Source organism: Macaca nemestrina, chromosome 1 (genome assembly GCF_043159975.1).
Source record: "Macaca nemestrina isolate mMacNem1 chromosome 1, mMacNem.hap1, whole genome shotgun sequence".
NCBI lineage: Eukaryota > Metazoa > Chordata > Mammalia > Primates > Cercopithecidae > Macaca > Macaca nemestrina.
In genome coordinates this window covers 161,395,683-161,423,367 of record NC_092125.1, presented here as the reverse complement: position 1 = coordinate 161,423,367, position 27,685 = coordinate 161,395,683, and the positions used below count along the sequence as shown (strand labels likewise).

General features: G+C 33.2%; 1 protein-coding gene and 1 long non-coding RNA gene across 2 annotated transcripts in view; both read right to left on the bottom strand.

Annotated features, from left to right (window-relative positions):
- The window catches only part of LOC105498385 (neuronal growth regulator 1), an 895,160-nt gene that overhangs the window by 814,150 nt on the left and 53,325 nt on the right, over nucleotides 1-27,685 (bottom strand). The gene's annotated exons all lie outside the window — the stretch shown is intronic.
- On the bottom strand, nucleotides 4,855-27,004 carry LOC139361908 (uncharacterized). Its single transcript, XR_011619864.1, has 2 exons — nucleotides 25,854-27,004; nucleotides 4,855-24,476 (listed from the first exon to the last, which is right to left on the bottom strand). It is a non-coding gene; the product is annotated as an uncharacterized lncRNA (long non-coding RNA).

Sequence of the window (27,685 nt, the reverse complement as noted above, 5' to 3'; positions counted from 1 at the left end):
GCAGAAGTGGTGGAAATCACAAGATAACTAGAAATAGGAGTGGAGGCTGAAGGTATGACTGAATTGCTGCAATCTTAGAATAAAACTTGAATGAATGATATGTTGCTTCTTATAGATGAGCAAAGATAGTGGTTTCTTGAGATGGAATCTACTCCTGGTGATGATGTGTGAACATGATTGAAATTACAACAAAGGTTTTAGAATATTTACATAAAACTTAGTTGATACAGCAGTGGCACAATTTGAGAAAAATGACTCCAATGTGGAAGAAGTGCTAATGTGGGTAAAATGCTATCAAACACCATCACATGCTGTGGAAAAATATTTGGTGAGAGTCAATTAACATGCCAAACCTCATTATCCTCTTATTTGAAGAAATTTCCCCAGCCATTTCTATATTAAGTAAACACTACCCTTTTTCAATGAGCAGCCATTAACATCAAGGCCAGACCCTCCAACAGAAAAACGATGATGACTTATTGAAGGCTCAGATGATCGTCAGCATCTTTTTAGCAATAAAGCAATTAATAAATATTCAAGTATTTTTAAATTAAGGTGTGAGCTTTTTCTAGACATAATACTATTATACACTTAATAGACTTTAGTGTAGTATAAAATAAGTTTTGTGGGCACTGGGAAACCAAAATGTCACTAGCAGTATTGTGATATTTGCTTTATTGTGGAGATCTAGAACCATACCCACAATATTTCCAAGGTAAGCTTCTAGAGTGAAATGTTTCAGCAAGAACCAAAATGCTAGGAGCTTGAAATTGCATCAAACAAAGTTACACCATGACAACTTTGTGATACTTTGAATTAAATGTGTGACTAGGTAATATATTTCTTGACTATAATCACAAAGATTATTCAATTGGTTCCTTGTAATCATCTTTAGATCTACTGAACTCCCTAATTAATGAGAAAAAAAAAATCCATCTCCTCTTTCCTCACCATTTTTCCCTCTCCATCATGTGCACTCCAAATAAGATTAAAATTGATTTTAGGAATAAAAGAATTTTTAGAGAGGTAAGCCATCAGCCAATAAATGATAACAAGTACAGCCATTTCAGTCAATAATCATCATATCAGTAGAACTTCTGCGTTTCTCAGTTCCCCAAGCAGTGATGTTTGAAAAGTCAAGAATGTTGAGCTTTAAGGGAGAAATACTGTTGGTGCTTTGCTCTTCTTCACAGCATTGTGGATCACTCATAGTTCACAGCATGTGAAACAATGCAATCTGTTGTTCATATATCCAGACTAATTACATGCTGACTTCCTTCAAGTTTTCTTATAGTTTTGGTTATAAGGAAACAAAAAAACTCTATTAAAATAATCAAGGCAGCATTAATGAGCCTTAAACATAAATAATATACATGGATACTCACATCTACTTCAAATCCATTATACAGAACAATTAAGACCTTATGTTTAATTTTCAAATGAGAATAAAATGTTTTGTAATTAAAGATGTTAATAGGTTAAAGTCTCCAATTCTGAATTGTGAGCAACACTGAAACTGTTTCCAGTTTCCTTCCACAACTTGTCATGGAAAACCTAAATCACTTTGTTAGACACGGAAGGGCATACAACAATGATTAAAAAATAAAATCACATGCCCTGTGGAATACAATATAAAACAAAAGCAAACACGAAACTCTACCGATGGAATCAAAGCCAAGTGCTTAGAGGTATGAAAAACTGTATTAATGTAGGATTTCCTGTCACAGGATTACAACTGGAAATAAACAAACAAAAAAAACATCTTATTGAGGGAAAAAAGCACCTTGATTAAATTGCTCATATGGAATTTAAAAGTGGTTTTATATTATCCAGGGTCAATTTGTAGTGACTAGGTTCTTCTGACTTCCTGTTACTCCTCCATTCTCACCCAATCCACATACAAATATCAGAGAGTCTCTTAACTCTATGGCCACTACTTGCAGCTGAAAGTATGGAAAAACCAAATTGGGTTGACATAGCAAGGCTCTAAGAGTCAGAGGAGTAAGACACTGATTCTCTGGTCTTTATCTAGAGATTGCCTTGATAGTAACACTGGACCAAGCAGAATAAAACTGCATATTCAAGCCTACCTATATTTATATTAGACTGGAATTAGAACATGAAATTTGTTATAGTCTTCTAAGATTTTTTCCACTCCCAATGCCTTGCTACTATTTTTTTTTTTTAATCAACTTAAACTTTATACTCACGTTTAACAGGTAATAGAGATTTTTTGTTAACTAAAAAAAATATATATATATACTTCCACTGGACATGATGGCTCATGCCTATAATCCTAGCACATTGGGAGGCCGAGGAGTGTGGGTGGGTGGATTGAGCCCAAGAGATCAAGACCAGCCTGGGCAAATGGCAAAACCTTTCTCTACAAAAAAAATACAAAAATTAGTTAGACATTAGGTGGCGCAAGCCTGTAGGCCTGACTACTCAGGAGGCTAAGTTAGGAAAATTGCTTGGGTCAGGAAGGTCGAGGATGCAATGAGCGAAGATTACACCACCACACTTCATCTTGGGTGAAAGAGCAAGATACTTGCTTAGAGAATATCTAGTATGTGTCAAACATGTAACAAGTGGCTGAGGATACAGAAATGAATAAGATATCTATTATCTGGGGTACATGGTTTGGTGGAGAAAGCAAAGAGATATACAGCTAACTCTAATATAATGTAATGTGCTAAATATTATATTAGAAATTTGGTTAAATATGATGTGAGTACAGATGGCATGATTAATTATTTGGAAGAGGAAGGTCAGGAAATTGTGTGAATGTGTAAGGGAAATGCTATTTTTAAAAACATCAAATACACATTATTACCAGATGATTATATTTGGGCCTTGGCACAAATATATTTCTGAAAATGGGACTTACTGTGAGGAAAAAACACAAATAACTTTAACATTTATGAAAATACCTGGACTAACAGCAAACAGGAATATCCAAGAAATACCATGCCCTAAAGTTCATTGTAAGTATTCAGTGATATTAATTTTGCATAGGATGTTAAAGTGTTTCATAATTTGATGCAGGTATTTATACAACTATCTATTTTTCTACATTTACAATCTTGATCTTGTTTAATGGCCACTTCTTCCAATGAACTAACCTTGACACTGTACTTTGCTCTCACTCTATAAAGTGATTTTTTTCAGAACATACGAATGACTAATAAATTAGAGACCAAAGAGGCTAGGTTCTCATAGTCAAGACCATTAAACAAATGCAGAGGGAAACAAATCATGTTTCATTTTATGACCTCAAGTCGCATTTCATTTTCACCCATGAAAGACTATGGCTAGAGATGTAGATATGCTAAACATCAACATAAAGGTGAACTCTAAAATAGCTAAAATTTCAGAAAGTCCAAAAGAAGGCTAAAGATAGGAATTTGAGGATAAATCTAATTTTACTATAGGGAGGGAGCAGAAAAAACAAACAGTACAAATATCAAAGAGATTGCAGTGGTATGAAAAGTAAGAGAACCAGTAGAATGAATCACAAAGACTAACAAAGAAGACAAATTTACATAAGAAGGGGTACTTTTGAAAGTATAAATATTAGAGACATAAGTTATTCCTAGCAAGTGGCAGGCCCATGAGGAATTGGAAATAAGTGTTTGAAGAAGATGTTCAGTATTAAAAAAAAAAAAAGCATGGAATGAAAAATGCTATTCTGATACAACAGGCTACAAAGAAAGATATAAGTTTGCAAAAAAAGAAAAGTTAAAACAAAAGTCAATATATATGTACCTCAAACATGTTTATAGTAAAGTAGATATGGAAACAATTATTTCAAGAAGCAAATATCAGATAAGGAAAATCTTATCCTACTTCATAGGATTAAGTGCATTCTCAAATAATTTAATATCAGATAAACAGAAGAAAGGGGCTAGGGCAAAGATCGAACATACAGTAAAGAAGTTTAGGGCAATGTATGTGCTCTCACTTTGAACTTCTAATTAAAATAAAAATCAAAGTCTTCTTTTTATATATAGAAAGAATGCAGAAAAATTTGGGAACTTGGAGAATTAAAATTTAGAGGAGCCTTTGTGGATAAAACAATGAGAAATAGAAAATAAGTTTTCCTGAAAGCAAATCATTGTTAAACTATAGTTAATAAGAATTCATTACTGTTCATATACTATGTACAATATTTTTACACTTATTTAACAAACATTACAGATACATGGAGTCTAACAAAATATTAATCTTATATTTTGTTTGCGAAAGTTGTTTGTTGGAAAAATGTTGAGACACACTGGATTTAATGTATCATCGTGCTCAGTATCTGGCTATGGTCATTTTGAGATAAACATTTGTTTGAATAAATGCCAATTAAAATTCATGAGATTAAAAAACGCATTTTTTACCAAGTACAACTAGTTAGCTTTTACCCAATAATTACACGTACTCACATATTTTAGACAAATGTTCTATTAATTTATAGCACTAAAGATAGAGCAAATTGAACAGTCTGCTTTATAAAAATTTTTCAATAATTTTATTGATTATACTGATAAAGGTGACAATTTAACAAGACAATCAAAATAAGGTGAATTATAAGTAAACTGACACAATTTCATTCCACATGATTGTAAAAATAATTCTGCATGTTCTAGAAAAAAAAAAAGTTGATCTGTTTTTCTTCATCTGTAAAAGAGGGATCCTAACTGTCATCTGGGCATTTAGTACACATTAAAGAAAGTATAGCTAGCAGTAATAGAATAGAATGAATATACATATACATGTGTGTGCACGTGTGCCTGCATGCGTGTGTGTCTGCATGTGATTAAATAATGTGGCAAACTATGAAACAGTGATATAAATTTCAAAAATTAGTTTATGTAATTTAAATATCAAAGTACAGATAAACCAGAGCAAGTATACTGTTAGTTTTATGCCAATGCATTTCTGTCAAATTATGAAAATACTTTGTTATTCACTCTGTGAATAGAAATGGGACTCAGTTTTACTGCACATTAGATTTATTCACTCAAATAATAAACTAGAGTTACATATTTTTGGCTCTCCAAAGAAATCTGCAGATAGTTTTTCTTCCAATATAATTTTTTTTTTTATGTAGAAGAACTTAAGTATCTATACTGGCATCTCTAATAAGGCTTCTTTAAATTACAAATTAGTGATTTAGACATGATTGGTATATTACAACAAAGTAGATTATAATTAAAGCACACCTATAAAAACATGGCTCACGTTAGCACTGAGAAAACATTTTTCCCTACAGTCTACGCTAGTTTCCTAAAGGCAATCTTATTTCAAATACAAATATTATTATTTCTTTTTGATAATGCTGCAATGATTTAAAGGGTTTCTTTATTTAGGCTACTTTGTTTAAACATCTTAACAAAGTGCTAGATATTTTACATTCAATGACTCTAGGAAATAATTTGATACTTTTGATTACAGACAGAAATCAAACAGTCAAGTTACGTCTTTAAGGAAATGTATTGCCAGAATTTTAAAAAGAATGGGTGATTAATCAGTAAAAAAAAAAATAGAAAAAAAAAACAAAAAGTATTGTAAGTTTCTTGTTTGTCTCTTCTTTTCTAGAGTTTTTGCAAATTTTACCTTTGCATTTATCTTGTGATGATACAAAGCCAAACAAACAACAGATGCAATTATGCTGAAGTAACTGCACACTTTTTTTCAGGCAAGTATGTGGAGATACTCCTTTTCAACACCAAGAGTATTAGAATTTTTTTCTTCTTATTAAAGTCCTTTAATTTTACTAATCATTATTTAACATTCCATTGAGACAACGTACAAAAATTGTGAATTAGAAAAATAGTACATGATCTCATTTATAACAGATACACACCGTTTCTTTGAACCTATACTCAAAACCTGAAAATATATTTGACTCTTTATCTCCCAAATATTTATCATATCTTTCAGATCTTTGTCGTATCTCCTTGATTCACCAAATTATATTTCTAATATCACTGCCATTTTTCAGACTCCAGCAATAGGATTCTAATTGGTCTCTTGCTTTCTCTCTTCCTTCCAATACATTTGTTGGATAAATCTACTAAAATTATGTCCCATATCATGGGAATACCTTAAACAAACAAACAAACAAACAAAATTCTAGCACTCTGAACACCTATTCCACTCATTCAGTGAAGATTCCCTTGACCATTTCAGCCATAATTAAAAAAAAAATTTCTAAATTTTGACAATTTTTATTTTTGTACTACCCATATGACATTTCTATGATAATTATATGTATACATTTAAAAATCTTAAATATATGGCTAAATATTTACTTCTTTTAACATTCTCTTTCAAAGTAAATATTGAATTCATAGACTCTGGAGATACAGGCATTTATCTTAATCACCTCAGTTTATCCGTAACAGAGGGACAACTGTGGTACTAATTTGATAGGCAGTCATAAGGAATCAATGAATTTTATAGCATCTGGATCTATGTGCCAGATATACACACTAAATATTCAGTAATTATAGCTATAAATATAATAATAGCAACTATTATTCCAGGGTATTTTTCTATACTAACTAAACTATGGACATTTAATATTTATTGAATTGCATTTGAGTTTTTAGACTCATTATTCACTTGTATAAAATAAAATGCAGATGATAAAGGAATAAACTAGGCTTTGGAAGATATTCTTGAACTTACAATAGCAGTTTATTTTATTGTATTTAGCTTAGCAGTTCTCCAACTGTGCTCCATGGCGTGACACCTAGGGGTCTCTGAATTTCATTTACTCCATAAATAAAAACTATTTTCATAAATAGTTTGTGATCTTGTCCTTTTTACTATTATGACATTTGTACTGACATTGCAGAAGCAATGGTGGATAAAACATCAGGCATTTTAGCAAAAATCAACTCGGTGGCATAGTGCGACATCACTGAGTTGAAAAGACTACTGAAAGCCTGGAGTACACACATTTTTAATATTCTAGGTGTTGAAATAAAACAAACACATAAAACACTTCTGTTGCATTTCTAAGTACAGTTGCTGTCTCAAATAAAACACTTGGGTGATTGAAATGCAAGCAGAATGTGCTACATTTTTCATGGAACACCATTATTACTTTAAGGAATAACTGACGGAAAAAATCGAAGTTAAACAGAGGCAGGCATTTGGCAGACATCTGCTTGAAAATAAATCACTCAGACTTCATGACAATTTTTGTTGCAAAGTTGAAGATTTGAATTTCTGACATCTTCATTCTGCTGCTATGAACTTGAAAGCTTTCTAGCTCTCATAGTATTTTTAAAGAATATGTGTGGTGATATTAATAAATGTGAATCTTTTATGATATTGTTAATGGAGTTGTGGAATATCTGCATAACCAGTGAACCAATATTTTCTAATTCAAATCATACATGGTGAAAGATGTATTCAAAGTGCAATATAAACCAATGTGTTTTAATGTAACAGAGCAAGAAACAAAGTTCACTGATACAGTTTGAGATTTCATACTGTAATTAACCATTTAGATATTACCAGTTGTCAAGTTTTGGTGTAGTACAAAAGAATAATGGTGGATGTGTTTATTACCCTGATGATGGTAATGGTATCAAGCGTATATGCATATCCCCAAATTCATGAAATTATACATAATAAACATGTACAGTTTTTGCATATCAATTATACCTCCACAAAGCTGTTTTAAACAGAATAGTCACAATTTTCCAAAAGAGCTATTGACATGCTCATCCTCTTTCATCTTATATATGATGAGCCAATATTTTCTTTCTGTATTCAACCAAATATATAGTCACCGGTTGAATGCAGAGTCAGAATACAATCCAGCTGTCTTCTATTAATTCATTCATTAAGTAGACATGCAAAAAATGTAAGACAATGCCATTCATTTTATTTTAAATATATATATTATTTTTATCATACATTAATATGTAATGGATTTGTTGTTTATTTATAAATGAATAATAAATGTTTTAAGGTTCTCAATTTTAATTGCCAATAAGATTAATATTGATAGACATAACTACATAAATAGAATCTGTTTGATGTTCTAAATATTTTTTTAAGAATGTAAAGGTGAGGACACCAAAAATACCTGAGAACTGCCGCTCTACCTCACTCTATAAAATAGTCACTCTAGAAGAGATAAACCATAGACGCTGCCTTATAAAAATATCTCTTAGTTCCTCACTGCCTCCTTTACAAAGACTTTTTTCTAAGACTCATCTGCAATGCAAAGTGGTAAATGAACCAGATTTTGGAAAATGTTTTTAATATAAAATATGTAACTATAGAATACAAAAACAGAGTTATCAGAGGAAATGCCTACTCCTAAAGGAATATGCTCATGATAGATGTGTTCTGATTCCTGCCAATCACCTTGTGATGATATTGGCAAAGATGTTTATACCGTTTTGATTCACTCAGCGTTAGGATTTAAGTAAACTAAAAGAATCAGGTTTATAATTTTGCAGAAAAACAAGATAAATTGTGTTAAACTTGATCAGTTTATGTTGTAAAATTACAATCAATAAACTTTATTAAATGATCTTTTTGCCTATGTAATACTGAAAAGGTCATATTCTCCTTTGTCATGTTATGCTTTGTAATCATTTTTTCTCAGTCTTTCTTATATCCAGGGTGGCAGATGGCTCATTGGTTAAATGTTATTCTGAAATGGACAGGACCAAATTAAAACATTGGCTGGAACTTGTCTCAGGAAGCCAAGGTTGGTGGTGGGCAGCAGGACACCAAATTTATCACAAGCCCAACAACAATCAAAGCCAAGATTATCTGTAAAGACACAAATGTACAATTTCTGAGGAGATTCTTATAATCCAGGGCACTGCTTATATTCGCCCTTAGATGTCATTTACATTTTGATAATTTAATTGTTCATAAACTATTCTGTCTAACCATGTGGTAAAAAAACAATAAAGAAGTAATAATCCAAATGGTAACCACATGGAAACTACGTGGAAGAAAACAAATAGGAATTTAGAAAAGATCAAACAATTATTCTAAAATTTTTCCACTTATTCAATAGGATTGGGAAACAGAAATTGCCATGAGCTAGATAAAAAGAAATATAAAGTACTGCACTTCAAAAGCCAGCAACATTTCAACAAAAATGAGGCTGACAAAGTTGATGTAAAAATGCCAAAAAAAAAAAAAAAGTCTTTAAAGAGGAGACCGTCCTACGTGTCAAGTGTATGATAAAGATGAAGTACTATGAGACAGCAGTCAGAGAATATGTAAGCAAGACAAGCCATCTGAGGTAGGTACTTAAGAAGGTTATGGAGTAGGGGTGAGAAGGAGTGGAGGGAGGGTATTTGAGGTGAAAGGCATAGTTAAAGGCATGAAAATAAGCATAAAATCAGCATTCTTTTTCTGATGAAAAAGAATAAATATTGCATCTTTCAGATTACTCTGCTGAAGAAGTCAAGGACATATAAAATTATAAAGTTATTAATCTTCATATTAATATAGGAGCCGAAGACAAGGTGGGAATATTACGAATGCAAGGTGCAATCCGCAGATATGAATGGAGAATAATTCAGTGTTTTACAACCAGATATATCTTTGTCCTGCTGATTTTTGTAAAACTTTTGGAAAACTGACTCAGACTTTCCATATGATTAGAAGATTTTTTTGTTTTACTCTTTGTTCTTCTCAACAAATTCCACGTGGATTTGACATAGTGATAAATTATGCAGTTGAAAAAATTTTTAATAAGTTTCATATTAGATATTATGAAAAAACTCATCCAGGTAATTTATAAAAGAAACACTTCTACTTTCAATAATATATTTAGTGATTATGACCTGTTAAATAACTTTTCTACCAGAAAGTGTCAGCTATATTATATTATGGGGAGAAACGGAATATAAAAAGTAAAATGTTTCAAACACCAATAAATGTGGTCAACCCAGAAGTCCCAAAATATTGCTAGTTACTCTCCCAAGACTAAACCAGGTAAAGTCAAATCCCTGAATACAAGTTCTGAAATTGAGGCTGTAATTAATAGACTACCAACCAAAAAAAGCCCAAGACCAGACGGATTCACAGCTGAATTATACCAGAGGTACAAAGGGCAACTGGTACCATTCCTTCTGAAACTATCTTAAACAACAGAAAAAGAGGAACTCCTCCCTAATTCATTTTATGAGGCCAGCATCATCCTGATACCAAATCCTGGCAGAGACACAACAAAAAAAGAAAATTTCAGGCCAATATCCCTGAAGAACATCAATGATAAAATCCCCAATAAAACACTGGGAAAATGAATCTAGCGGCACATCAAAAAGCTTATCCACCACAATCAAGTCAGCTTCATCCATCGGAGGTAAGGCGGTTCAACATACGCAAATCAATAAATGTAATTCATCACATCAATAGAAGCAATGACAGAAACAAAACAATTATCTCAGTAGATTCAGAAATGGCCTTCAATAAAATTCAACACCCCTTCATGATAAAAACTCTCAATAAACTATGTATTGATGGAATGTATCTCAAAATAGTAAGAGCTATTTATGACATACACACAGCCAATATCATACTGAATGGGGAAAAGTTGGAAGCATTCCCTTTGAAAACCAGCACAAGACAAGGATGCCCTCTCTCACCACTCTATTCAACATATTATTGGAAGTTCTGGCCAGAGCAATCAGGCAAGAGAATGAAATAAAGGTATTCAAACAGTAAGAGAGGAAGTCAAATTGTCTCTATTTGCAGATAACATGATTGTATATTTAGAAGAACCCCATTGTCTCAGCACAAAAATTCCTTAAGCTGATAAGCAACTTCAGCAAAGTCTCAGGATACAAAATTGATGTGGAAAAATCACAAGCATTCTTATACACCAACAACAGACAAACAGAGAGCCAAATCATGAAGGAACTCCCATTCACAATTGCTACAAAGAGAATAAAATACCTAGGAATACAACTTACAAGGGACATGAAGGATATCTTCAAGAAGAACTAGAAGCCACTGCTGAAGGAAATGGGAGAACACAAACAGAAAAAAATTCCACGCTCAATGGAAGAATCAATATCATGTAAATGGCCATACTGACCAAAGTAATTTATAGATTCAATGCTATTCCCATCAAGCTACCACTGAATTTCCTCTCAGAATTAGAAAAAACTACTGTAAATTTCACATGGAACCAAAAAAGAGTCTGTATAGCCAATACAATCCTAAGCAAAAAGAACAAAGCTGGAGGCATCACGCTACCTGAATTCAAACTATACTACAAAGTTACAGTATGCAAAACAGCATGGTACTCATACCAAAACAGATATAGAGACCAATGGAACTGAACAGAGACCTCAGAAAGAACACCACACATCTACCACCAATTGATCTTCAACAAACCTGACAAAAACAAGTAACGGGGAAAGGATTCCCTATTTAATAAATGGTGCTGGAAAAGCTGGCTAGCCAGTTGGATGCAGAAAATAGAAACAGAACCCCTTCCTTAGACCTCATACAAAAAATAACTCAAGATGGATTAAAGACTTAAATGTAAAACCCCAAACCATAAAAGTCCTAGAAGAAAACCCAGGCAATACCAATCAGGACATAGGCATGGGCAAATACTTCATAACTAAAGTAATGGCAACAAAAGCCAAAATTGAAAAATGGTATCTAATTAAACTAAAGAGCTTCTGCACAGTAACAGAAACTATCATCAGAGTGGACAGGCAACCTACAGATTGGGAGAAAATTTTTGCAATCTACACATCAGACAGAAGTCTAACATCCAGAATCTACACGGAACTTAAATTTACAAGAATAAAACAAACAACTCCATCAAAAAGTGGGCAAAGGATATGAACACACACTTCTCAGAAGATATTTATGTGGCCAACAAACATCACTGGTCATTAGAGAAACACAAATCAAAACTACAATGAGATACTATCTCACGCCAGTCAGAATGGCCATTATTAAAAAGTGAGGAAACAACAGATGCTGGCAAGGCTGTAGAGAAATAGGAACACTTTTACACTGTTGGAAGAACTGTAAATTAGTTCAACCATTGTAGAACACAGTGTGGTGATTCCTCAAGGATCTAGAACCAGAAATACCATTTGACCCAGCAATCCCATTACTGGGTATATACCCAAAAGATTATAAATCGCTGTACTATAAAGACCCATGCACATATGTGTTTATTGCAGCACTGTTCTCAATAGCAAAGACCTGGAACCAACCCAAATGCCCATCAATGATAGACTGGATTAGGAAACGTGGCACAATATATACCGTGGAATACGATGCAGCTATAAAAAAGGATGAGTTAATGTCATTTGCAGGGACATGGATGAATCTAGAAGCCATCATTCTCAGCAAACTAACACAGGAACAGAAAACCAAACACCACATGTTCTCACTCATAAGTGGGAGCTGAACAATGAGAACACATGGACACAGGAAAGGTAACATCACCCACCAGGGTATGGTGGGGGTGGAGGGCCAGGGGAGGGAGAGCATTAGTGAAGGTGTGGCCTGCCCCTCCACACCTGTGGGCATTTCTCATTAGGTGGAACGAGAGACTTGAGAAAAGAAATGAGACACAGAGACAAAGTATAGAGAAAACAGAAGTGGGCCCAGGGGACGGGTGCTCAGCATACAGAGGATCCATGCCGGCACCGGTCTCTGAGTTCCTGCAGTATTTATTGATCATTATCTTTACCATCTTAGAAAAAGGGAAGTGGCAGGATAATAGGATCATTGTAGGGAGAAGGTCAGCAGTAAGACATATGAATAAAGATCTCTGTTACGTGAATAAGTTTAAGGAAAAGTGCTGTGCCTTTATATGCGTATGCAAACATCTCCATAAACCTTTTTAGTGCATAAAGAGCAGCATTGCTGCTAGCATGTCCCACCTTCAGCCCTAAGGCAGTTTTCTCCTTTCTCAGTAAACAGAACACACAATCAGTTTTACACTGAGATGTTCCATTGCCCAGGGACAGGCAGGAGACAGATGCTTTTCTCTATCTCAACTGCCAAGAGGCCTTCTTTCCTCTTATACTAGTCCTCCTCAGCACAGATCCTTCACGGGTGTCAGGCTGGGGACGATCAGGTCTTTTCCTTCCCACAAGGTCATATTTCAGACTACCACATGGGGAGAAACCTTGGACAATACCTAGCTTTCCTAGGCAGAGGTCTCTGTGACTTTTGGCAGTGTATGTGTCCCTGGGTACCTGAGATTAAGATAATGGTGATGACTTTTCACAAGCATACTGCCTTCAGGTTTTTGTTTAACAAAGCACACCCTGCACAGCCCAAAATCTGTTAAACCTTGAGTCACCACAGCACATGTCTCTTGCAAGCACAAGGTTAGGGGTAGGGTCACAGATTAACAGCATCTCAAATACAGAACAAAATGGAGTCTCTTATGTCTACTTCTTTCTATATAGACACAGTAGCAGTCTGATCTCTTTTTCTTTTCTCCATACATTAGGACAAATACCTAATGCATGTGGGGCTTAAAACCTAGATGATGGGTTGATAGGCTCAGCAAACCACCATGTATACCTATGTAACACATGTATACCTATGTAACAAGCCTGCACGTTCTAGAACTTAAAAGTCATACACACACACACACACACACACACACACAGCTAGTGAAAATATAAAATATATTTTCATCTATGAATACTCATTTTTAAAGATGCAATTATTATTTCCAAATAGATAATAATGACAAAGTAACTTGAATAGTTTTACCTGATTATCAAATATTGTGGCCAGTTAGGATTTACCACATATAAATTATTAACTTTGAAAACATAAAATTAAAATAAAGTTCAAAACAATTTTTACATTTCTGAAATTTTAGAATACTCTTTAATCACTATGCCAGTGAGTCACAGAATTTCTAAAGCACTTCTGAATAATAAATTAATGTGATCCTTGAGAGGGTTAAACGAAATGTATACATTTAGGGTATTTATAAGAATGTCTAGAACATAATGAAAGTTAGTTATTATTATGATGATGATGATAGAATCTACCATATATATAACTTAAAGTGATTTAAAGTGCTATAAAAATATTAACCAGATTTTTATTAGATAGTTCTTGTTATTCTTTATATACTTAATTTATTCAGTATTTATGTATTTAATATTGATATTTACAATTGACTTTTCTAATGTTGCTTTGTTTAAACACTTTTATTAAGCCTCTCTATTTGTAAGGTTTCAACTATATCTTCTATAAATTATATTAGTATCCAGATTAAATAATAGTATCCCCAATTTAAAATCTTGAATTTGCTTAGTTTGTATTTTTCTGAAAGTCATTGTTAAGAATAATCTTTTTAGGCACTATGGAATTGAGTTATAGTAAGTGTATGGTAAAAATTAATATAGCCCTTGGTTTATAATAACAGAATAAATTGTTAGATGAAATATCAGATTATGATATTTCAATTATGAAAATAAACATTTTAAACCCAAGGCATAATAAAAAAATTCCATATTTAAAATTGAACTTTTTCAACAAAAATAGTTGTAGTCTTTCCAGAGCCTCTATTATATCAATGTTAAACAAATCAACCTTTTAATCTTGAGTGGCTTTTTTAAGCAATAAAGTTAATTTAATAATAAGTAAGGACTTTCTGAGATAAGGTTAATGCCAATATGATTTCTTTGGGCAAAAATATTAACACTTGGTAGCAATGGGAAAAAAATAGCATTACTTGGTAATAATTGTATTAGATATTTTTAAGTGCCAATAAACAGTTACCACAAAATGTGAAATAATCATATATTCCATATAAATAAGGTTACATCAGAAATAATCATGTATCTTGTGTAACACATTGAGACTGAGGTAGAAAAATATCAATTTGGTTACATTTAAATAATGATTTGTCTCTGTGCAAAACAGTGAAACAGCCCTAACACTGAAGGTAAATGACTTGTGCCCAAGATAAAGTAGTTTTAAAACTTTAATGATTTGATGAATTTGTAAAAATAAGCACAAACTTGATTTTATAAAGTGTTGTTAGCTACCAAAGTTTATATAATAAGAAAAGTTTTCTGTTAGGCCATTTTAGTCTTCTATATCTCCAACTAAGAAAGATGGTATTATAATAGACAAGATAATATGTAGTTGGGCATGTTATCATTTAGGTGAGTAATTTATAGTTTTAATTAATAATATTTTAATTGAAGAAATTCTTTATACAATAAAACTTTGGATTTTTTCCTGAACCAACAGACTAATATGCAGTAATATATCACTGTCAATGTTTCCTTTAAAAATTTTCTTTACCTTTAAAATAAAAAGGGAAATCTGAGAATGCTGTTTTTACTAAAACTACTTAAATTCCGTAAGTTCACTAGGATGACCTATTGTGACAAATCTGAGGCTAGTGTTATGAATTTGTTCTTATTTAGAAGATACAAATTGTCATTAGCCAGATCTATACATATGTATAATATATTGGGTCTAAAATTAAGTTCCAACAAGGATTTCATAAAATCTTTACTTGTAGGTTATGACCTAACTACTTTTTATTGAAGTCAAGTAAGAAAAAAAGTTAAGATTCTCAAAATAAAATAAGCTCAATAAAATTATTTTATGAACAACTCACTATTGTGTTTATCGTATATGTTGACCATCAAATGTTTTCTGCACTGCACTATTTTATGCTAAATAAAAATAGTGCATATTTCTTAAATGTACAAAATGTATGTAGTAAATAAAAATTGAATTTACATATACATTCAAATACAATCAATCAATATATATTTCCGGAGTTATAAGGAGTTTTTTTTCTCCTATGAGACGATATAATGGAGATCGAGATGCCAGATTCATCACAGCACACAGTAGAGTACTGATTCTCCTCTGACTCTTCAAGGGTTAAGAGAATGAAAGGAAAAATATTAAAAAGACAGGTGTGAAAGAAGCAGCTTAGTACTGGGTAAGATAAGGGGAGGATGTGACAGTTAAAAGAATTTAAAATATAAGAGAGCCTTCTTTGTTGCAGTCTTGAAATGCACGTGAAAAGCCCCAAAAAAACTTCCACAAATCTACCACAAAAAGAAAATGTTGCTGTTTGCACAAAGAGGAAATCCAGTTGCAATGACCACTGAATTCACAAATGCACAGAAGAACAAATGTCAGGACTGGACAGGACACTCTCTCCTCAGTGCAGCTTCATCTTTTCCATTTAACGACATGTCCTTCCTCATACAAAGTACCCAGATACTCATACAAAGTGCCCAGATATGTTTTCTAATAAATCATCCATCATACTGAAGTTGCCTGAGTATAGGTTTGTTTTCTCACACCATGATGGTCTTGATGGTGACATTTAGATTTTTCTTTGGCAGTAGGCGGTCAACAACTTTTTGTTGATGGATGCATAACAAGCATTGCTGGCCATAAAATCATAACCAAAAAATCATCTCAAAGCAAATAAAATATGTCTAACTTTGACTTATGGCCATTAATAATAAACAGCGATGGTAAAGGGCTTGTTATTTTTGGATGTTCTTAGAGTATTAATTAAAATTGATATTTATAATAATGGTCACATTATGCAATGTTTTGAAATTTTTATGTAACTACTCATATGTAACAATAATGTTATACATAATGAGTATTTACTTTATAGTGCCAAGGCAAGCTTGGCATTTTAAAACTATTTTATTTTTATTTTGAAATTTTTAAGCAATTCCACTCTGAGTTATATCCATGTCTGCCATGGGAAAAATACTAGCTGATGATATATATTTAAACATACTAAATTTTTAGAAAGTTGTCTATCTATAACTAGTACATGATTTGATTTATTACACAGTACTATTACCTCCAAACACCATACATGTATAAGCTACAGATACGTTTATAATTAAATTAAAAGGATCTTACATATAGCCACAATATTATCAACCCCAAATTTGACTGTTATGATTAGGTTAACGCTGAAAATAGTGCATGGACGTAAGTATTTTCAATTTTAAAGTTACAAACCAGCTAACAATCACTTTTCACATAGTGAAGATTGCATCTATTATGTATACAGTTTGTAACAAGTTATTTATTTTGGTTGTACAAATAGAAAATAATATTAATGGTTGTTACCTACAGTTCCTTGCTCTACAGATACACTATTTTATTATTTCTTCAGGTAAGATCTACCTATTGTCCAAAATATCACTGAATATATACTTACTGAATCCCCGTTGTGCATACAGATTAATCTTGGAAACTATTTCCCATGTTAATATTAATAGTCATTTTAACTGCCTACTGCTTGATTTTACTAATAAACTCACATTATTTTAAAACATGTAACAACTCTCCATAGTTATAATTACCAATTAAATCTCAAAAAAATGAATACAATATTATGCTTTTGTGAAAAATAATTTTTAAGATAAAAAATTCACTACTCTACCCAGTTTAATTAAGTAAAATTCTCTCTCTCCCCCTCCCCCCTTTTATTGTGAAAAACACAGGGATATCTCTCAGAATCCAAAGGGAGGAATGTAAAACTAAGTTTTATTGAAGAATCAGAGTCTGTAGTTATTGGGGACGATATGAATTGTCCCCTTTCCTGCCCTCCCAGACCTCTCCTCTTCTCTTCCCTCTTCCTTTCTGATACGAAGTAAATGATTTTTCTCCATTAATTGACCAAAATCAGTAGATTACTTATAACATTGCTTTTCTCATATTTGTAGTACTATATCAAAGAAAGAATGGGAAAATTCTATGCATATCGGTAATATGAATTGGCCTGAATTGTAACCAAATTTGTGATATGGTACTTACTAACTGAATTTCTATATAATTTATAAATTTTTCAACACTCCTGTAACAGAATTAAGATATTCAGAATATAAAGGTTATTGAATAATAAATTAAATGGGCCAGTTATTTAGGACTTTGTAGCAGCTAGTTTGGAAACAAACTACTATTCAAACTGTAAAAGTAAAATACTCTGAGCACTGAAAGAACACATTAAAACTAAAGAATAAGCTTAATTTGTTATAACACTTCAATGTAAAAAGAATTTTTCTTATAATTATCTTTTAGATTTTTCATAAAAAGTTATTTCTATCTACCTAAAGTTATTTTTTTTAATAACAAGGAACAATGCATTTGTTTACTAGAGCTGACATATAAAATTACCACAATCTATGTGGCTTAAAACATGACAAATTTATACTCTCAGACTTCTGGAAGTTAGAAATGTGAAATAAAGATGTCAGCATGGTTGATTCTTTCTTAAGGCTTCAAGAAATAATCTGTTCCACGCCTTTCTTATATCTTCCTATGATTGGCATTCCTTGGCTTGCAGCTATAACTCTTTCTATCATCATATGGCCTTCTTTCCTCTATGTATCCTTTATATTCCTATGTCCAAATTTATCTTTTAATATTACTGTACACTTTAATCCAGGACAGCCTTATCATAACTTGATTACTGGAAAACTCCTATTTCCAAATGAGGTCCCATTCACCAGTTCAGGTGGACATGAATATTGGGGAAACACTGTTCAATCAAGTAGAATAAATTATTGTATTTATCTAAATCTCAGATAACTATCAATTAATTTTAATTCAAATAATGTAAAATTTTATGTATTAAATAGACTTCTTTAGGAAGCATGAGCAATAACGGAATCACAGGATTTTAGAAATTAACAGAAACTCAGTCCAGCATTTCCTAAATCTTTTCTGTGGAACTTTACTACTACCAGATATGAAGAACTGATAATTTAATAAAATGTGCCATGATAAAATACAGTTGGCAAACATGGCATACAATACCACCTCAGAAAGTAGCCTTGAACATTAGTTGACTAAATTCCATTAAAAATCCTGAAATCCTATTAATTTTTTTTAACACCAAGTCTTCTTTGTTTGATCACTCGGTCCTTTTCCATCATGTTTATAAATAGTTTTCTAAAGCACCAATTATTACAAGATTTAGTCTTGTGGATTTACAAGTTTTTAAATCATAGTCACAGGATCTTTGATATTTCTCCCACTTAGAGGTAGGATCTAACACAGCACAACCAGCCTCAAGCTTCAGGCTGCTCCAACATAAAGCCAAGACCCACAAATGTAGGTTCTAGGCCCACCCCCAAGACTCAGTCCCCAGGCCCACCAAGGAGCAAGGGTGGACCTACTGGCCCCAGTCTCCAGACTGACCCTGGCACTGCGCTGGTAGTCATCAGGCCAGCACCTGTGAACCCAACCTACAGGCTGGCCCCTGTAGTCACAGAGAACAGGTCTATCCCAGCACCTGGATGACCCTTGCAGATCAAAAGCCTTCCTTAGCACCATGTCAGCCCCTATGGAAATAGGCTTCAGGCCAGCCCCTGTGGATACAGGCTGCAGGCTCATACTTGCAAACCCAGGCCTAAGGCCCACCCCTGCAAACCTAAAAAACAGGTCTACCCCAGTGGGCACCGGCAAAAGGCCAGCTTGCATGAGAACTCTAGCTGCAAGCCCGCTCATGGACCATATTAGCCAACCTGCTCAAAGTCTCTGTGAAGGGCTTTCCCAAACAAGCCAGTCTGCAAAGAGTAGAATAAATCTCTACTTCTTCAGATTCATGGACACCAACAACTGGCCACAAAGATTAAGAACAATCAGAGAAACATGAAATCACCAAAGAAATAAAATAAAACATCAGTAACCAGTAACCAATCGTAAAGAAATGGGGATGTATAAACTTCCTGACCAACAATGTAAAATCATTGTTTTAAGAAAACTCAGCAAGCTTCTAGAGGTAGAGAGGTTCTCTATCCTCACACCTGAAATCTGGGCAAGTATGCTAATGGTGGGTAGGCTCACTATTGTCCAATAAGGTGTGCTGAGATAATCCTATGTGACTTCAGAAGCTGAGGCAAAAAGACCAAACAGTTTCTGCCTGGTTCTCTTGGAATGCATGCTCTTGAAAATCTTCCTCTTAGAATTCAGCTTCCATGATCTAAGAAACCCTAATGGAAATACTGCATCTACACACTTACATCAATAATCCCAGTTGTTCTAGACCTGAGTCATTCGCAACTCAGGTGTTAGACTTGTTAGTGAAGATGTCTCTAGATGAGTAGAGTTTAAAGAGCTTCCTATGATGTTGGAAATGTCCTCTATATCCAAACTCTCTAATTGGGAGCCACTATGTTGTGTCTATGGGACATTTAAAATATGGCTAATGTGACCAAATAATTCAATTATTAATTGTATTTCATTTTAATTAATGATATTTAAAAATAAATAGTGACTACTCTATTGAGTAGTGGGCAAATAATTCTAGCCCCTAACCATCGTTTGCATTACCCTCTGATGACTTCCTAGAAATCATGGAGCAAAAGACAAGTCGTCCTGTTTTACCAGTTCCAAATTCATGACCTACAGATTCCATGAGCATTTTTGCATAACTCCACAAAGTTTGGAGTAATTTGGTAGGCAGCAATATAACTGAAACCAAATTCCAATCTCTTAATATAAGCAAACTGAGCCCCCAAAATTGTGCTTTGCACAAAATTCTGTGTCAGATTTGCAGAAAAACTTAAGAGTATAATACAGGACAAAGACTTTTGAAAATCCTACCATAAATGGACTCTTCAGATGATGTTATTATACTTGACAACCTGAAAATCTATGATGAGTGAGACAGTTCTCTTCTATATGAAGCATTCTTGAAGCATGATGTTTAAGTGGCCATGACTATAATTCCACTAGTCAAGAGAATGTCCTGCCTATTTTATATTGTCTCTCCTTATAAATGCAAAAAGTTGAAATAAAATTACTCATATAAAAGTTATAACGCTAAATAGCAAGTGATGCTATTTGCTAAACACTGACCAAAATAAATTACAATAATTCTGATAATCCTTCCTCCTGTCCTCTCAAAAAAGGGCATGATCAGGTGATCAAATAAGGCTTAAATACTATTAAGTCAAATATTTTTTTTGGATTTTTATGTATTCAGTATTTAAATGTAAAATAACAGAGAATAAATTAGCAACACAAATAAGCAACATCCCTATCTCCCAGCAGCTTGACAGCTTTGTTATGGTTTAGATTTCCCCAAGAAAGTCTCAGCACCAAGATATTGATTTGCACCACTGCACTTTTCTGACTAATTATTACCAATGCAGTCCCTCCAGCTAATCAACTCATCCTCATAGTAAGAGTGGCCTTCAGTTTAAATTCATTATGCTGATAAGTGACAACATCACAGTTGCATGACAATTGCTTTAATTAAAAATATTTTTGAAGATTAGAAAAGTATTGTATGCTGAAGTATACCAAAATGACTACAGAAGTGCCTGTCCCCCAAGAACTCAGGCTTTCAGTGATGTATGACATTCAACGTTTTCTAAGTTCTAAAAAGAAGATTCCTCTTTATTAAAATTTATCTTGAGAACTATGTCAGTAGGAATGACCCTGTAAGAAACAGTTTAGGAAAGCTGACAGGTTCTTTGACATTTTTTTTTTTTTTTTTTTTTTTTTGAGACGGAGTCTAGCTCTGTCGCCCAGCCCAGGCTGGAGTGCAGTGGCGCGATCTCGGCTCACTGCAAGCTCCGCCTCCCGGGTTCACGCCATTCTCCTGCCTCAGCCTCCCGAGTAGCTGGGACTACAGGCGCCCACAACCGCGCCCGGCTAATTTTTTGTATTTTTAGTAGAGACGGGGTTTCACCGTGGTCTCGATCTCCTGACCTTGTGATCCGCCCGCCTCGGCCTCCCAAAGTGCTGAGATTACAGGCGTGAGCCACCGCGCCCGGCCTTTTTTTTTTTTTTTCCTAATGCATGACCATGTTATTTGAGATGTGATGAGGGGAGGTGAGAAAGTGAAGGATGCTATTTAAAATGGGGTTAGGAAAATTCTTTCTGAGGAAGGGCCTTGCACATTTGTGGGAAAAGAGTTCCATGCACAAGATACACAAATGCAAATACACTGAATTATTTGCTCTTTACATGCAATATTTTATGTAATTCTCATAACTTCTATATGAGGTGGGTCCTATTATTATTCTTATTCATTGTAAGCTTACATGTCCAAATGCATGCCAAGCTTAAATAAATAACTTGCAACTTATCCAAGGTTACTCAGGTAGAGTATTGCAGAGTCTGGATTTTTAAAAAGTAGCTTTTCTTTTAGTTTTGTTTGTTTGTTTGTTTGTTTGTTTTTTAACTGACTTCATGTTATTAGCCACAAAACAATAGTACCTCTAATTTTGGATCAAAACCAAGAAACTCACTAGTTTATTCAAAATATACTTGAAATTTTTTGTCTGATCTATAGATAGTTTGTTTCTAGGTTTAAGCTAGTGTATACAAGATTAGTTAAGCAAACTGCACTATGCAAAGATACACATAATTCTTACAATTATTAATTTAATTAACATCATGAATTATGTTATAGGTTATAGTTATTTCAAGGCTTTACAAACTATGCATTTCAAATTATTTTGGACTTTCCTAATAGAGTTGAATAAGGAAGTGAATGAAGACATCTGAACATCAAGGGAGAACAGATTGCAAAGCTGAGTCTTTTTGCTCCTTCTATCTCCATTAGACCTCAGGAATCCAACAGACATTAATGGAATCAGTGAATGCCCATGTTTTTTTCTTTCAACACATGTAGCTGAGGCCTTCAGACCAGAATTTATATCATATAGTCCAGAGAATCACAGAAGTAACTTATCCTAGTGAGTAAAAAAATGACAATTTTATTTGAATCCAGGTCCTTTTGATTATCTGTAAATTATTACCCACATAACAATATCCCTCATTTCTCATCAGATTTGAATTAAATGAGGTAAGATCATGGTATATCTTTTATAATAAAATTAGTTATTGTCAAAAACTAAAATATAAAACAAACTATTTTATTTTCTTTAAATATGAGCTTTTTTGCATTAGTAATATAAAGTATCTTAATATTCATATTTTTATACAAAAATTATTTTTCAATGTATTTAAAATGAATAATGATTTTATGAAGTATTGACTTTATAAATACTTACCAAAATTCTTCTAGCATTCATAATTGTGCAGTTGATATAGGGCTAAAACTAACAAAAAATATATATTTAAGTAACCAAGACTATTCTAAATAGTTTCCATTCATGAATAGATATATTAGGCATATATCCAACATCATTAATGGGCATTTAGTACATTTTTTAAACTGATACTTGAACTAAATTTTAATAGATACTCTATTCTGATAAGTAAATTTTATTTATTTTTAGTAGTGATCATTTCTAAATTAGCCTCATGTAAGACAGAAAGAGAAATCAAATTAAACTACTTTGGGCAAGACTACTATTATTCATAAGAATCACAATTACATTTGGTACAAATATATCACTTTTGATGAAAATGAATTGATTTTTTTTAAAGATAATATGTTTTTAAAGACTAATAGGGTATATTAATATGTAAATATATGTTATGAGGAGGTAACTTAGCAGGAAAAATTATGTCATAGACCAAAAAAACCTCCAAAGATGAAGTTCAGAAATAAATAAATTTACGGTTTAAATGAATTGTAATCAAAATAGCCATATATATTGTTTGAGTGGAAGTGAAATAATAACATATCTTCAAAAAATCTACTGGCTAAAATCAAGATCTAAACTTTTTGGAAACATGTATTACTTATATTGCTAAAACACAATTATACAGTCTGGAATTCTTATTACTCAAGAGGAAATTTATTTATAGAAAAGGGAAGTCATGATCATATTATACAATGTTACTTTAATAACACAGGTCTTTTAAAATATAAGAATATCAAGAATCAATGACTATATGAGTGTGAGATCAATTGGAAATCTTATTCAAAAGTTATGTTTTACGAATGACATATGTGTGCCATCTTTGTTTTCAAAGTCAGTACATTATAGAGGGCAAATACCTGCTTTCTGAATCATCAGTGTCACGGGGCATAGACTTTATTAAATATCTAGAAAATAATTATCTTCTTAATGGCAAATATTATATATAGCCTTCAATTCCTAACTGTCCAAGGAGAACTTACATTTGACTTCATGTATAAATATACACATTCAAAACTTGCAAGTTACATTAAAAGTTTCATTCTGCCTTTGGTGATAACCATCACTTACAGCTATCAGAAGTAAATATTTATCAGTATATTCCCGGTATGTTCCTCAAATATTATTTATTGATAAAAATGGTATTCCCATCCATAATGCTCTTTTGAAACTCAGAAAAGTGATGCAGAAAACAAATTATTTTATATGTATATTTACTTTTATTTTTCTGAGTTTAATAGGAAACAAAGCAAAACATTCTTCTTTCCGTTACGCTTGTACTCTGCAACTTTAAAAATGGTAGAAAGAAATGTGATAGTTCAATTATTGTCATATTTGAGTAGGAAAAATGACCATCCATTCCATTTTCACACCATAGCTACCAAGCTGATCTCTTTCAGAAGAAAATGGAACCTGTAATACATGCAAAACATTTAATCATTAAATACTATGTTTAAATAATGAATTTAAAAATATCCATAATATAAATGAGAAAGTACCGTTGGAAAAATATGGACTTTGGAATCAGAGCTGGGATGTGCTCTCTTGCATTTAATGTCTTTGAATCCACACAAAAATGAGTTAATTTTCTTGGAACTTAGTTTCCTCATCTCTAAAATGGTAATGATAAAAATCTACCTCGTGGGAAAGTCATGAGAATTAAAAGTAATGTTATGACACATAATGGCCTCATACATAATGAGCATCAAATAGGCAGTATGGAAAGGAGTTTAAAATTGTATCATCCCGGCTGCTATTCCTAGAGTCCTCTAGGGTGGGAAGTGCTTGCCTGGGAAAATACTTTAAGGGTAGGTGTACCGAGACAAAACATGTGATCTCAAAGCAAGAACGGTCCATGAAGAAAATGGTTGCAAAGAAACTGCTTTGCAAGAGGAGGGGAGAAGAACCATTTTGCCTCAAAGAGGGAAGAACTGAGAAAATCAGGATGATATAAAACAGCAGACTGTGAGGAAGAACAGGACTGAGTATTATCAGGAGTAAGGGAGTTAAAAAAATCTGAGAATGGGAATGTTTATATTTCATTTGGAGTGTTTGGCTTTTGCTAAGCTTAGACTCTTCCTTTACCATATACAGAAACTTTTTTGTAAGCAGTTTTTTTCCCTTGTGAAAACCAAGTAAAAGACACTGGTTTCATGTGGTACAGATAAGTGGTTGCATGTTTGCAAAGGAGTCAAGATGACCATAAAAAAGAGCATTATCGGCAATTCACAAAGTATTAGAGAAAGCTTTGAATTTCACAGAATGCAGTTCTGGAATTTCAGCTAGTGTTACCCAGAGCTCAAGTGAGTAATATTCCAAACACTGGAGCCAGAGTGCCTGAATTAGAACACTGCCTTCTTCTGTCATTGTGTTTCCCTGGGCAAGTTATTTACCTTCTCTGCTCAGTTTCCTCATCATAATAAAAGCAATAATAGCACCTAATAACGTTATTGGTATTAACGAGTTAATACATTCAATGCCCCTAGAAAGATGCCTTGCACATACACAGATCTTTAAATACAGGCTACTGTTAGGAAAGCTCCCGTTGAGCCTTCATGTAATGGTGAATTTTCTGTGTCAACTTGACTTTGCCACAGTGTGCCCAGATAAAGTATTATTTCTGGGTGTGTTTGTGAGTGTGTTTCTGGACAAGATACACATTTGAATTGTGGACTCAGAAAAACAGACTGACATTCCCAACATGGGAGGGCATCATCCCATCTGTTTGAGGGCCTTAAGAGAACAAAAGTGGGAGGAAGGAGAAATGTGTCCCTTTTGCTTCCCGCTTACCTGCTTGAGCTGGATCATCAGTCTATTCCTACCTCGGACTGAGATTTACACCATTGTCTACCCTGGTTTTCACACCTTCAGGCTCAAACTGCAATCACACCACTGGCTTTCCTGTGTTTCCAGCTAACAGAAGGCAGATTGTGGGACTTCTCAGGCCTGATAACTGAATGAGCCAATTTCCTCATGATAAATCTCTTCACATGTATCTCCTATTGGTTCTGTTTCTATGGAGAACCCTAATTTGTACAGATTTTATCACAAGGAATGGTAGCTGTTATTATGATGTAAGCAAGATAAACTAATTGGCCTAGTGCTCTCTGATACATCAAAAGGAAGTTTGAATACATCTACTGACCAAAAGATGACCAGGAACTTTTGAATGGTAATGTGCTCATGTTTTCATTCAGCTGTACTTCTTTGAGGAAAATGAAAGTTAAATAGTCTAATTCTGTGGCATTTTAATACAAAGTTTTGCTTCTTCCAATTTAGCTTCTTAAAGGGGGAGGTCAGAATTAGAGCAATGGAAAATAGAGCAAGGGAATCATGACAAAACTTCATTTTCCTGAGAATACTGCCATCACTATGTTACTAATAACTCTCTACTACCAGAATTTTTAAAAATATCAAAGAAGGGTCTGAGTATTATTCAGCTTTAATCCATCCTGTTCCATGCCTCTCTCTCTCACAAGTCACAATGCAGGCATTCAGTAAAATTAAAATCCAAATTGAATGAAAAAATGTTGGGGCTGGCATTTCATTATATATAGGTTACTAAATCGTCAATTTTATATTATTGGAAACTATTACTAAAATTATTTTCCCAACTCCTTTTGTAGATAAGTCTATGGGGTCTTGATACAAATAGTAACATCACATTCTACTATAATGATTAGGTTGATCCTAGAATCCATATATTACCTCTAATTGATATTTTTGGTTTACAGTACTATAATTACACACAGACAAGTACAAATTATATTAAAATATAATATTTAAGATATAATATAATAAAATATAATAATAATATTTTGATTATAAATGATATTTTAGGTATCGATAGTAATTTCTATCATTTAAATTTTAAATAATAAATAATTATATGATACATTTCAAAATTTTCTAAAGTTAATCTAATTTAAATATTTATACATTATGTTTTAAATTTTTACTGCAAAAACAGCATTCAAGTCTGGACAAAGTAAGATTATAATCTGGAAAATATACCTAAAATAATTGTTAAGTCGTTGAGTGTCATGCTTATGGTAATCAATACATCTTTCTATTCTGTTTTCTTTTTTTTGGTAAGTTGATTTTATTATAAAGAGTTCCAATGAAACAACCCCATCAAAAAGTGGGCAAAGGATATGAACAGACACTTCTCAAAAGAAGACATTCATACAGCCAACAGACACATGAAAAAATGCTCATCATCACTCACCATCAGAGAAATGCAAATCAAAACCACAATGTGATACCATCTCACACCAGTTAGAATGGCAATCATTAAACAGAAAACAACAGGTGCTGGAGAGGATGTGGAGAAATAGGAACACTTTTACACTGTTGGTGGGACTGTAAACTACTTCAACCATTGTGGAAAACAGTGTGGCGATTCCTCAAGGACCTAGAATTAGAAATACCATTTGACCCAGCCATCCCATTACTGGGTATATACCCAAAGGATTATGAATCATGCTGCTATAAAGATACATGCACACGTATGTTTATTGCAGCGCTATTCACAATAGCAAAGACTTGGAATCAACCCAAATGTCCATCAGTGACAGACAAGATTAAGAAAATGTAGCACATATACACCATGGAATACTATG